Here is a 12,536-nt window from a genome sequence, read left to right as displayed (position 1 = left end):
TTCTAAATAACTCTCCCTATTTCTTTTTTCGTCTATTCACAATACTCTCCATATTTCCTTATTTGCCAAACGTTTATACTTATTTTAATTACCCCACCCCACCCCACAACAATACCCCACAATACTCACACTTTATCTTATTTTAATCACCTTACCCCACAACAATACTTATTTTAATCACCTTACCCCACAACAATACTTATTTTAATCACACAATACATTTCCTCTCTCCAATCTCCTACCCCACTACAATACTTTACCATATAATATTCCCTCCCTTAATTCCCGTGCCCTCCATAAAAGGGGAGGGTTATTAAGAATAGGAGGGACTATATAGTTTCCTAATCCCAGTATGGGAGACGGTCTCTCAAAGACTTACTGTTTCCGAACATTACCAAATATATAGTTTCCTAATCCCAATATAGGAGACGGTCTCCCAGATGACTTATTGTTTCCTTATAGCATTGAATCTCATATATAAGGAAAATGAACTTTGTTGACTAAACTTTGAGGTACGTCTCTTATACACCCATCATACACCAATGTCTTCCCTACCACAAGACATTATAACTCATGAGATCTTCTCCAAATTACCCGTCAAATCGTTACTACGCTTCAAGTGTGTTTCCAAATCCTTCTACGCCTTAATATCATCTCCCGCCGAAATTCACGTTCGTGAATCCCGCTCCTCGGACGAAAACCGCCATCTTATTCTCGCTGGTAAAGATTGTCGCAATCTCTATTCAATTGACATAGACTCGCCTGACTCGGTCACCACAATTCCCTTACCACGTACCCCAGATGAGTCGAAGCCACGCGATATTATAATTGTGGGCTCAATCGACGGCTTAATTTGCGTTGGACTAAGAGGAGGCGGAGGGACTTTTCCTACGTCTAAGCATGTCCTCATCAACCCTTCTACAAGGGTATTTCGGGAAATTCCTTACAAGCGTACAGCTAAGGTTCCATTCTTTGGGCATATTAGTGTCAGTTTTGGGTTCGGATTTGATGATTTAAACCGTGATTTTAAACTTGTCAGGATTACGGACGTACATGACAACAATGGACCATTAGGTACTGTCATTAAGCTTAGGGAGGTGATAGTTTATAGTTTAAATGAGAATACCTGGAAATTGGTAGAGATTGTAAAAAACCGTATCGATGAAATATTTATGGCAAGACCAAACGGTCTAAGGGAGAGACAAAACGGTGTTCTCGTAAAAAATCATCTACTACATTGGGTGTTTTTGGTTTCAAATAACTACTATCGAATTGGTTGTTTTGATACTCGGTCCGACAATTGGACTAGGGACGTTCCTTTGCCGAAGGAGTTATGTAAAGCTTGTAACAAGTTTGTTATGCGAAGCTTAGGAGTTATTAATGGGTGTTTGTGTTTCTCCATAGCTAATTCTCCATTGGAAGAAGTATGGATGATGAAAGACTATGAAGCAATGGAATCTTGGGTTAAGTTGTTTCATATTACTGATTATAATTACTCTTGTTTTTATCAATTCACCCAACCTTTTTTTTGTTTTCGTAGAGAATCAAAAGACGAGGTTTTGGGTACGAATATGAACGGGAAAGGACTATTCTGGTACGACATTGGACCAATAACATACAGTAAGAAAGAAAAAATTAAAAAAATTCCAGATTTTTTCGAAGGGTGCTTTTTTACGGGAAGCCTTGTTGAGATTCCAGGTGGTTGTCATATAAGTCGAGATAAGCTAAATGATTTATTTTATGAATTCTATTAATTAAACTCTGATGTTAAGATTATGGTAGAGATATCAAGATCAGTACTTGCTAGTGCAGGATTATTGTGATTATTGTAATTTAGGTGAGATTATTGTTGTCGGAAAATAAGGACATATCTTACGGATGAAGCCATTCAATCCAAGAACCGAACCAAACTTGTCACAATTTTTTACTTGATCGTTTTGTAACCGGGATATTTATATTAAGTGCTTACAGTACATCTCCCTGTTAGCAATTTAGCATATGTGACAATGTGAGTGCTAGTTGACAATCCTCATTAGTGTGGAAATATCACTCCAAATGACATTCTAACTAGGGGTGGGCACAATCCGGTCCGTACCGAAAAAATGGACCAGTCCGGTCACCGGAATTATAAATTCCAGTCCAAATGACATTCTAATTGTGAAACATGAAGTATTGCACACTGAAATGATAGGTGTGCAGGTTTATTTCATAATGAAATGATTTGATTGTACTTGTGACCTATTACATGCTTGTGTAATCTGAGTGAAATAAAATAGGCAAGATGAGGAAACTAGCCCTGACGGAGACAAATGGAGACCGGAGTTATATTCAGCATGTGTCATGTGGTTGACTAATCTCGTTACATTCAATGATCTCATTGCATGTTACAAAATATAACCGGTAATTATTAACAAATGTCGTCAATGATTTTTATACTGGTCCGTAAATTACTAACCGAACCGATTTCCTAGTTTAAACTCAGTAATGATTTTTTCACTTCTCATTCGGCTCACTTCAGCCCATTTTAGTTCAGTTTGGCCAAAGAGGGATTCTCATTACACCGCTACTTTCTTTCTTTCTTTTTATACCGGTCCGTAAATTACAAAATGGAGACTTCGCTGTAACCACCGCAGTCGCCTCCGACACCTACTGACCGCCACTCACCTCCGCCGCAGCGCCGGACCTGCCGATCCTCATTTCTTTAATTCTTCTTTCTGTCAAATTGAAGGTATGGCATTCAAATTGTTTTTTATTTTTCAATTTTGTTGTTTAAATTACTATATCTTTTGTTATTTACTAGATAGTTTTGAAATTTTTGAAGTTAGGGTTTGTGTAAATTGGGGATTTGTTGTAAAATTCGCAATTGAAGAAGATAAACAAATCAAATGGCTAGTGCAATCATCATGTTATCAAACAATTGATCTTGCTTAAAACCGTCTGAATTTAAAACCTCTCAGAACCTCCTTCTATTTCAATTCTACTTTAATCGGATGTAAGAGCCGTCTTAAGTTAAGACAGTCTTAAACAAGAAATGTGTTTAGTTGCTGTTAGTTTATTTTGCTCCAAAACTTGGTTTATTTAGCGGGAGAGAATTCGTATACACATAATTTCGTTGCTGTTAGTTTGATCACTTTATGCTAAATCTATCATTTTGTAAGTCAACAATTTACGAATTATTAAAAGGATGTGTTGTGTTTATTCTTCATTTCTTCTAGGTAGGAAATGTGTTTTGTTTATTCTTCTAGTTGGGAATTACTTAAGCTTTGTTTTACTTGGTCTTTGACTCAAAATGGTAGGGGAATGAATGTATTCTTGTAGCAGCTGTTCGTAATCAATGTACAAAAACCAATTTGTCACAAGTTTACCCTAAAACGGGTTTCAAATAATTAGTTTTATCCATTAATAAGGGCTGTGTTTGGTTCCGTTGCACAGATCAACTGAAAAATGAAAGACTGAGAGCCCGTAGGAATACTATTTTCAGTTTTTCACCCAGAACTGTACTCGGGGGTTTGTCTTTTTTTTTTTGGAAAGGAAGTGCATAAAATAAAGAGAAACGGTCAAAGTTCAGTTACATCACGGGGGCGGGTCGGGGGGAAGCGGCTCGATGGCCGACAGGAAGTCACTAGTACAAAGTTGTAATACAAAGGAAGGAGCAAAGTCCCAATTAAAACAACCATTACAATGAGTAGTATCCTTTAAAGCAGCTTTTGCAAGTGCATCGGCTACTCCATTTGCGGATCTTTTCTCAAACTGTAGCTTCACCGGGGGGAGGTCTCCAAAAGGTGCCTACACTCAAGGATAAGGTTAGCAAATTGACCACAGGGGGGGACCGTGCTCAAAATAGAGGTGATCGCATGTAAACAATCAGAAGCAATGATAAAGAAATCTATGGACTCAATACAAACCAAAAGACAATCCCTAATAGCAAGGACCTCACTAATAAGGGGATTAGGGGCAAGAAAAACGACGTGACCAACCCCGGACCCAAGAACCAATGTCATTCCTAACCACACACCCAAAACTAGCAAGAGAGGAGGAGGGGGAGAAAGCCGCGTCAACGTTGGCTTTGAGCCAACCAAGCGGGGGAAGGGCCCAACTACCGGGGTAGTGAGAGGCAGAGGGTGAGGTGATACCGGGGGGCAGTGGAGGAGGACAGTTGGCCGAGGCCCAGGAGGAGGCTTGACAGGAGATAGAATCGCAAAAAAGAGCGGAGGAGTTATGAGTAGCATTAGTGAAGGTAGTATCGCAACGCTGAGTCCAGAGCCGCCAAAGGGTGAAGGTGAAAAGAGATGACCAAGAGGGCTTAGAGGAGGAGCAATTCTCATGGATCCAAGGTTGGAGGTCAAGGGCAAAAAAAGAAGCATCAACGCCAAATTGAACCCAGACATCAGTGGCAAACCCACAGTCCCGGAGAATGTGGAGAGCGGTTTCATTGAGGGAGGGGTTAAAGCAAATGAGGCAGGAAGGAGAGGGGAGGATGGATCTCTTGAACAGGGTAAAATTATGGGGCAACTTGTCCCACCAGGCCAGCCAAAGGAAGGTTTTGATTTGGGGGGGGGGGGGGGGGGTAGGGAGGTCCCAAAGCCACTCCAAGGAGGGGGAAGGGGCCAGGTCCCGGTTGGGGTGGTCAAGGAGGGAGGAGTAGGCAGATCCAATCGAGAATTTGTTTTTAGGGGCGAGAGAGGTAGAAAGGATATCGGGTGAACAGGTGGAAGGGAGTGGGATGGTCAGGATAGTGGTTAGGATGTCATCGGGAAGAACGAAGTCCAGATTGTCAAGGGCCCAGCGGCCATTGGAAATGATAGAATTCAGCTTAGCATTATGAGATGTCGCATTGAGGGGCCCACAGATAAGCTCTCTGAGTGGGCCAAGAGTGGACCAACGATCGGTCCAGAGCCAGATGGAAGCACCGTCACCAATGGACCAAATGATGTGCGGCTGGAGCAGGGGAAGGCCGATACCAACATTTTTCCAAATGTGGGAGCCCTTGCGGAAGGAGGAGGTGTGAGGGGTCTTGTTGAGGGTCGGGTACTTGCTCAAAATTGCAAGAGAGGCAGGAGAGTTCTTGTTGAGGAAAATGTTCCAGCTCAACTTAGAAGAGTAGGCATCGTTAAGAGAGCGGGCGGCTTTGATGCCTAGGCCACCAAGGGACATAGGTTTTGTGACAAGGTTCCAGTTGGAGAGATGGAGCTTCTTTGAAGAAGAGCCCGACCTCAGGAAGGATCTAGTGGTCTTATCAATTTCCTCAAGAATGGAGGCAGGGAGCCGAATGCATTGCATAGAGTGGGAGGGGATAGCATTAAGAGTGGACTTGATAAGACAAAGTCTTCCTGCCATCGAAAGGAATTTGGTTTTCCAGTTAGACAATTTGGACTGGAGGGCATCAATAATGTGGCGGAGATCCGCTTTCTTGGGTTTGGTTCCCTTAAGGGGGAACCCAAGATAAGTACCAAGGTTAGAGGTGGCCTTAATATCTAGGGCACTCTCGAACATGTGGATGTTCTCAATGGAGGTGTTTTTGGAGAAGGAGATCTTGCTTTTTGAGAAGTTGACTTTTTGTCCCGAGGAAGAACAAAAATTGAAGAGGATGTCTTGGAGAGTACACAGGTTGCGTTCAGTTGCTCGTCCAAACAGAAGAATGTCATCAGCGAAAAGGAGATGGGAGAAAGAGGCACCACCTTTACCCAGGGGAAAGGGAGCCCAGTCGAGATCAAGGCAAGACTGATGGATGAGAGTGGAGAGGGCTTCCATACAGATAATGAAGAGGTAGGGGGATAGGGGGTCACCTTGTCGGATTCCTCTTGAAGGGGAGAAACTCTGAAGGAGGGTTCCATTTAGAGCTACTCTGGTGGTAGAGGAGGAGATACACTCCATGATGAGAGAGATGGTGTCAGAATCAACTTTGGCGTGAGAGAGACAGAGGTGGATGAAGTCCCATTCCAGGCGATCGAACGCCTTTTCTAAGTCGAGTTTGAGAGCAAACCATCCAGTTTTGCATTTGGAGGTATGCATAGAGTGGAGAATCTCGGAAGCAATAATGTAATTGCTATCAGTGTCACGCCCGGGGATCAAGCTACCTTGGTTGGGGGAGATCATGTGATGCATAAGAGGTTTAAGCCGGTTGACAATGATTTTAGTGATGATCTTGTAAGAGGTATTACAAAGGCTAATGGGGCGAAAGTTTTTAATGGTTTGAGGGGATGGGATCTTTGGAATGAGGGAGATGGCAGTTTGATTGATGCGTTCGGGGATGTGCTTGGTATGGAAGATGTTTTGAATGAAGGGGATAGTGTCTTTTTTGACAATGTGCCAGCACTTCTTGAAGAAGCCGGCATGGAAGCCGTCCGGTCCAGGGGCTTTTTTGGACCCTAGAGAGAACAAAGCTAGACGAATTTCATCTTCAGAAGGAATTGTAAAAAAAGTGATGGGAGGGTGAGGGTTGCGAGTGGCCCAAGTTGTAATACTCCGTATTTATGGTCTTGGGGGTACTCTATCGAGTAGCCCTTACTCTGTCGAGTAAGGGTATGTTGCAGAATAAAATAGTTTCTGACCTGTTGGGCACTCGATCGAGTAGCTCGGGCACTCGATCGAGTAGGGGGGTACTCGATCGAGTACCTTGGGTACTCGATCGAGCGCCCGGTTTTACGGGGGAGTTTTCGCGGGTTTTGTTAATTATGCGATTAGGGTATTTAAACCAATTCGTCTTTGTTTTAAAACACTTTTACCAAAACCTAAAACTTGTTTAAGAGAGAAAGCAGCAGTTCTTCTTCCTAATCGCATCCTTAACGATTCCCGGAGTTCAGACGGTCGATTCTCGTTGTTTTTGGTGTTGTTGGATTCCTTGCGTCGAGGGTAAGCTTCTAGCATAATTTTTATAATGTTTTGCTAGTTTTGGTCAAACCCTAATTTGGGGTTTGGGGATTTTATGAGTAGGAATTGAATGGTAGTCTTTATGTGTTATGTATGATAGGAGGAGAGTTCGTAGAGGAGCCGTTTTGAGACAGCTGTTTAGATCGTCTGCGTGTTTGCTTTCCAGGTAGGATTTCCTACTCGGTATTAGTCCCATAATGGGATATTGGTGATGTGCTGTAATTAGCTGATTGATATGATGATTGTAATTGTGATTGTGTTTGTGGTTGTGTTCGTTGATGGCTCTCGAGATGCGTTCTCGGCTGAGTGGGGTCACTTGCGGGAGTGATCTCACGCCCTAGTTTCGCCTTCTGTGGAACCCGCCACAGAAGGGATGTGCACATTAATGATACAAGGTTATCGCTCGTACGATGAGCGGGGCTTAGGTGGGAACGGCTGCGGTCCCCCAGCGGCGGCTGGTCCGGTGGACGATCGATGATTGAGACGGTTGGTTGGTGTGTGTGTGTGTGTGTGCGGTTCAAATTTGTCTGTTTGCCTTATTACTGTTGTCTATATTGATTGTGTGATTAGTACTGACCCCGGTGTTGTTTTGTAAAACCTGCGGGGATCCATTCGGGGATGGTGAGCAGATATTGAGCAGGTATAGAGATGGTACTGGATAGCTGGGGATGGCCACGACATGACGATAGAGTCTTCCGCTGTAGTTTAGTCTTTATTTACATTTCGATTGAGAAACAGGAGCAGTTTGAATAATGTATTGCACTTTCAGTTTGGTTTCGAGGATTGTATTCTTTCATTAAACTATTATAATAAATGTTGTTTCTATTTTGTCTATTTGATTATCATACCTCGGGCAACCGAGATGGTGATGTCTCCATACCTGAGTGGTCCTGGTAAGGCACTTGGAGTATGGGGTGTTACAAATGGTATCGGAGCGACGATCCCGAAACCCGTAACCAATGAACTTAATGAACATAGGGAGTCAATTAAAATGAACCCGGGGTAAAAGTTGTAGGAGCTAGTGCAAAGGCTTGGGAGACGTCCTAAAGTCGCTGGGGTCGCCCTACAAACTTTGAACCGGTCACATGGGGGAAATGTGTGTTGAGTCATGTGTGTGCTTAGTAACTTGTGCAACAAGGTGATGAAGTATGTTGATTGTTTGGTGTTGAAAATAGGAGGTTGAGCATGTGAAAGAAAATGATTATATGTTGAAACATGTTAATGAGATGATAACATGTTGAATGATTTATGATGTGGCTCTAATAACATGATGATTTGATTTTATTGATAAGTAGAATAGATGCGTAGCATATTGATTATGATATCATGCGATTTTTATAAAGTTAGCAATGCTAGTATGTGACGTAATATGCGGGTAGCCATTACGTATTAGTGGTACTTGATCGAGTAAGACTGACTCGATCGGATAGGTTTTTGGCGAAATTGAGTCCAGAATCGCGTTTTGGGGCACTCGATCGAGTAACTAGGGGTACTCGATCGAGTAGGGGGTCACTCGATCGAGTAGCCTATATACTCGATCGAGTGGGTTAGAGATCAGAAGGTCTGTTTGGTTCTGGAGTTTGGGTACTCGATCGAGTACATAGGGGCACTCGATCGAGTAACCCGTCACTCGATCGAGTGGGTTTGGATACTCGATCGAGTAGGTTCTGGGCAGCGAGTTTTCGTGTTTTGAAGTTTAGTACGCATGTTCATGTTTACCCTTTCTTGTATACGTATAGTTTCAAGATGCCGCCCAAGAAAAATGCCTTGTACGCTAGAGCAGAGCTTATGACTATGGATGACATCGTTAAGATGTTAGAGCACCAGGACGCTCTTCACGAGACCCAAGAAAGTGAACGAGGACAAGAATAAGGAAAAGGAGAAGGAAGTTGACCATGCTAAAGTCAGCCTTTATATTGCAAGGTTCAACCCAAAAGAGTACAAGGGAGTTGAGGAGCCTAACCTTCTCGATAGTTGGGTGAGGAGATGGAAAACATACTGGACTTAGTCCATTGTCCGGATGAGATGAGAGTGGACCAGCTGCATTTTATCCGAGGGAGGCAACAAGCAAGTGGTGGGATTCGGTGAAGGTGAGTGCTAAGGAGTTGTATACCAACCAAGGATTACCTGCTATACCTTGGGAGGAGTTTCGTAGGGCTGTGAGGAAGGAGTTCGTACCAGAACATGTGAGGAGTAAGTTGAGGGAGGAGTTCGACAAGTTTAAGATGACTTCGAGATGTCTGTGGCTGAATACTACGAGACAGTTCAATGAGAAATCTAGATATCTTGAGGACATGGGTTTGAGTGACGAGAATTTGGCTTTGAGGTTTGAGAGTGGACTAACCACGAAGATTATGGATAAGTTACCCGTGGGAGTCCTCACCGATGTGAAGGAGGCATATGAGAGGGCTGGGAGAGCCGAGAGACTAGTGGAGATGGCTCAGGAGAGGTCCGGTGGTGAGAAGAGGAAGTCGGAGAGCGAGGGTGGTGGCCAATCTAATTACAAGAAGGGCAACCACAATCGATCTAAGGGGTTTTCTTCTCGGATCCGGGTTTAGTCTTTGGAACTTCCTTTGGGAGAGGTCGTGGGAGTGTGAGCAACAAACGGGGAGTGACTCGCTTTAGTTGTGGTGGCGTAGGCCACAAGAGACATGAGTGCACGAGTGCACCGGATCTTTCCGGAGACTGCGCAGAGCTTTGCGAGCAACAGACCGGCGGGATCATGGCCAAACCGGGAAGTCGAGCTACCAGAGTGGAGGCAACCGCAACGGCGGTAATTCTTATCAGAAGACACCGATGAACAACAACAACAATCAAGGGTCGGTGCTAAGCCGACCGCATCAGCTAGTCTTGTCCGGGAGGTGGGCGGAAGACCGATGGCAAGTTGTTCATGATGGAGAAGAAGGCGGTGAGGAGGATGCGCACGTTATCACCGGTACATTCCTTGTTAATGGTATTCCTACGTTTGTTTTGTTTGATTCGGGGGCTTCTCAATCGTTTGTGTCTTCGAGTCATGTAAAGCAGTTGGGTTTGGGAGTATATGAGTCTGTTAAAGAGCAAGTATTCATACCTTCGGGTGAGTCTGTATCGTGTGGGAGGTTGTTTAGAGATGTATCTTTAATAGTTGGGCAAGACGATTTCCCTGTAGACTTGCTAGAGTTTCCTTTTAATGGTTTTGAGGTGATAGTTGGGATGGATTGGTTAGGAAAGTATAAGGCTAAGATAGACTGTCATCAAAAGAAAGTGTCCCTAAGAGGTCCTAAGGGTGTAAGTGTGTCTTATCGTGGGTTTCTAGTCAAACCCAAAGTTAAGTTGATTGCAATTGTCACCTTGAAGTCGTATCTGAGGAAGGGATGTCCTCTGATTTTGTGCCATGTGAGAGATGACCGGATAGAGAGCCCTGAGTTGACGAGATACCAAAGTGGTGGGAGAGTTTGCGAGATGTTTTTCCGAGGAGATTCCGGGGTTGCCACCGAAGAGGGAGATAGATTTCACCGTTGAGTTGAAGCCGGGGACGGGGCCAATCTCTAAGGCACCGTACCGTATGGGTCCTAAGGAGATGGAGGAGCTTAGGAAGCGAGTTGGATGATCGATAGATAAGGGATACATTAGGCCAAGTGTATCGCCTTGGGGAGCACCAGTTCTGTTCGTAAAGAAGAAAGATGGGAGTATGAGGCTGTGCATAGATTACCGGGAGTTGAACCGTGTGACGATAAAGAACAAGTATCCTTTGCCAAGGATAGATGACCTGTTTGATCAGTTGAGTGGTGCAACGGTCTTTTCTAAGATCGATTTGAGGTCGGGGTACCATCGAGGTAAAGATTAGAGATGTGGACATACCGAAGACAACTTTCACGTCGAGGTATGGCCATTATGAGTATGTGGTGATGCCATTTGGGTTGTCTAATGCGCCGGCGGTGTTTATGGACTTGATGAATAGGATCTTGACGCTTCTTGGATCGATTCGTAGTGGTGTTTATAGATGATATCCTAGTCTACTCTAAGACTAAGGAGGAGCATGAGGAGCATCTGAGGATCGTGTTGCAGACTTTGAGAGATCATGAGTTGTATGCTAAGTCGTCTAAGTGTGAGTTTTGGTTGGAGGAAGTTGCTTTTCCGGGCATGTAATTTCTAAAGATGGAGTAGTCATGGATCCTGCGAAGATTGAGGCAGTGACAAAATGGGAAGCACCAAAGAATGTTGCGGAGGTTAGAAGTTTCTTGGGTTTAGCTGGATACTACAGGCGGTTCGTGAAAGATTTCTCCAAGATAGCTAGACCGATGACAGCGTTGATGAGGAAAGAGAACAGGTTTCGTTGGGATGAGGGTTGTGAGACGGCGTTCCAAACATTAAAGGAGCGTTTGACCACGCTCTCTGTCTTAGCATTGCCTGAAGGAAGCGAGAATTTTGAGGTTTATACCGATGCCTCGAAGAATGGGTTGGGATGTGTGTTGATGCAGAATGGTAAAGTGATTGCCTATGCTTCTAGGCAGTTGAAGCCTTATGAGGAGAACTACCCTACTCATGACCTGGAGTTGGGTGCTGTGGTGTTTGCTCTCAAGATTTGGAGACATTACCTGTATGGAGCAATCTTTAAGGTATTTTCGGATCACAAGAGTCTCAAGTACATCTTCACGCAGAAGGAGTTGAACATGAGACAGAGGAGGTGGATGGAGTTGATTGGCGACTACGACATGGAAATCATCTACCATGAAGGGAAGGCCAATGTAGTTGCTGATGCTTTGAGTAGAAAGAGTGTACATTCCTTGTGTACAGCTCTATCTTTGATGAGGCTGAGGGATGAGGTAGCGAGCTTTGGGATTCATATGATGCAGAAAGGAGATGCTATGGGAGATATGACAGTGCACATGGAGTTTTATGATGATATTCGAGGTAAACAGGCTTTGGATCCTAAGATGGTGGAGTGGAGAGCTGGGGTGGAGAAAGGGACAGTGTCCCGCTTTTCCATTCATACAGATGGTAGCTTGAGGTTTGATGGTAGGTGGTGTGTCCCTAATGACGAGGAATTGAAAAAGACAATCATGACAGAAGCGCATTGCACACCATATTCAGTTCATCCGGGTGGAGACAAGCTTTACAAGGATTTGAAGAAAACGTTTTGGTGGCCTGGGATGAAGAAAGAGATTGCTGAGTTTGTGTCCCGTTGTTTGACATGCCAAAGGGTTAAAGGGGAACAGAGAAGACCACAAGGTAAGGTTCAGTCTTTGGAGGTGCCTGAGTGGAAGTGGGAATCCATTTCCATGGATTTCATTGTGGGTTTACCTAAGAGTCAACAAGGTAACAATATGATTTGGGTGATAGTGGATCGTTTGACCAAGTCAGCTCACTTTGTTCCAATGAAAGATACATGGACTAAGGCACAATTGGCTTTGGCCTATCGAAAGAACGTGCTGAAGTTACATGGAGTCCCTAAGGACATAGTGTCTGACAGAGATGCGAGGTTTATATCGAGGTTTTGGAAGGAGTTGCAGGAATCGTTGGGAACAGCTTTGAAGATGAGTACAGCATTTCATCCTGCGACAGATGGGCAGACTGAGAGAACAATCAAGACTTTGGAGGACATGTTGAGAGCTTGTGTGATGGATTTTGGTGGTAGCTGGGAGCAGAGGTTGGACTTGATAGAGTTTTCTTACAACAACATTATC

Source organism: Silene latifolia, chromosome 4 (genome assembly GCF_048544455.1).
Source record: "Silene latifolia isolate original U9 population chromosome 4, ASM4854445v1, whole genome shotgun sequence".
In the NCBI taxonomy this organism is placed as follows: domain Eukaryota; kingdom Viridiplantae; phylum Streptophyta; class Magnoliopsida; order Caryophyllales; family Caryophyllaceae; genus Silene; species Silene latifolia.
Note: the sequence above shows the minus strand (reverse complement) of the source record.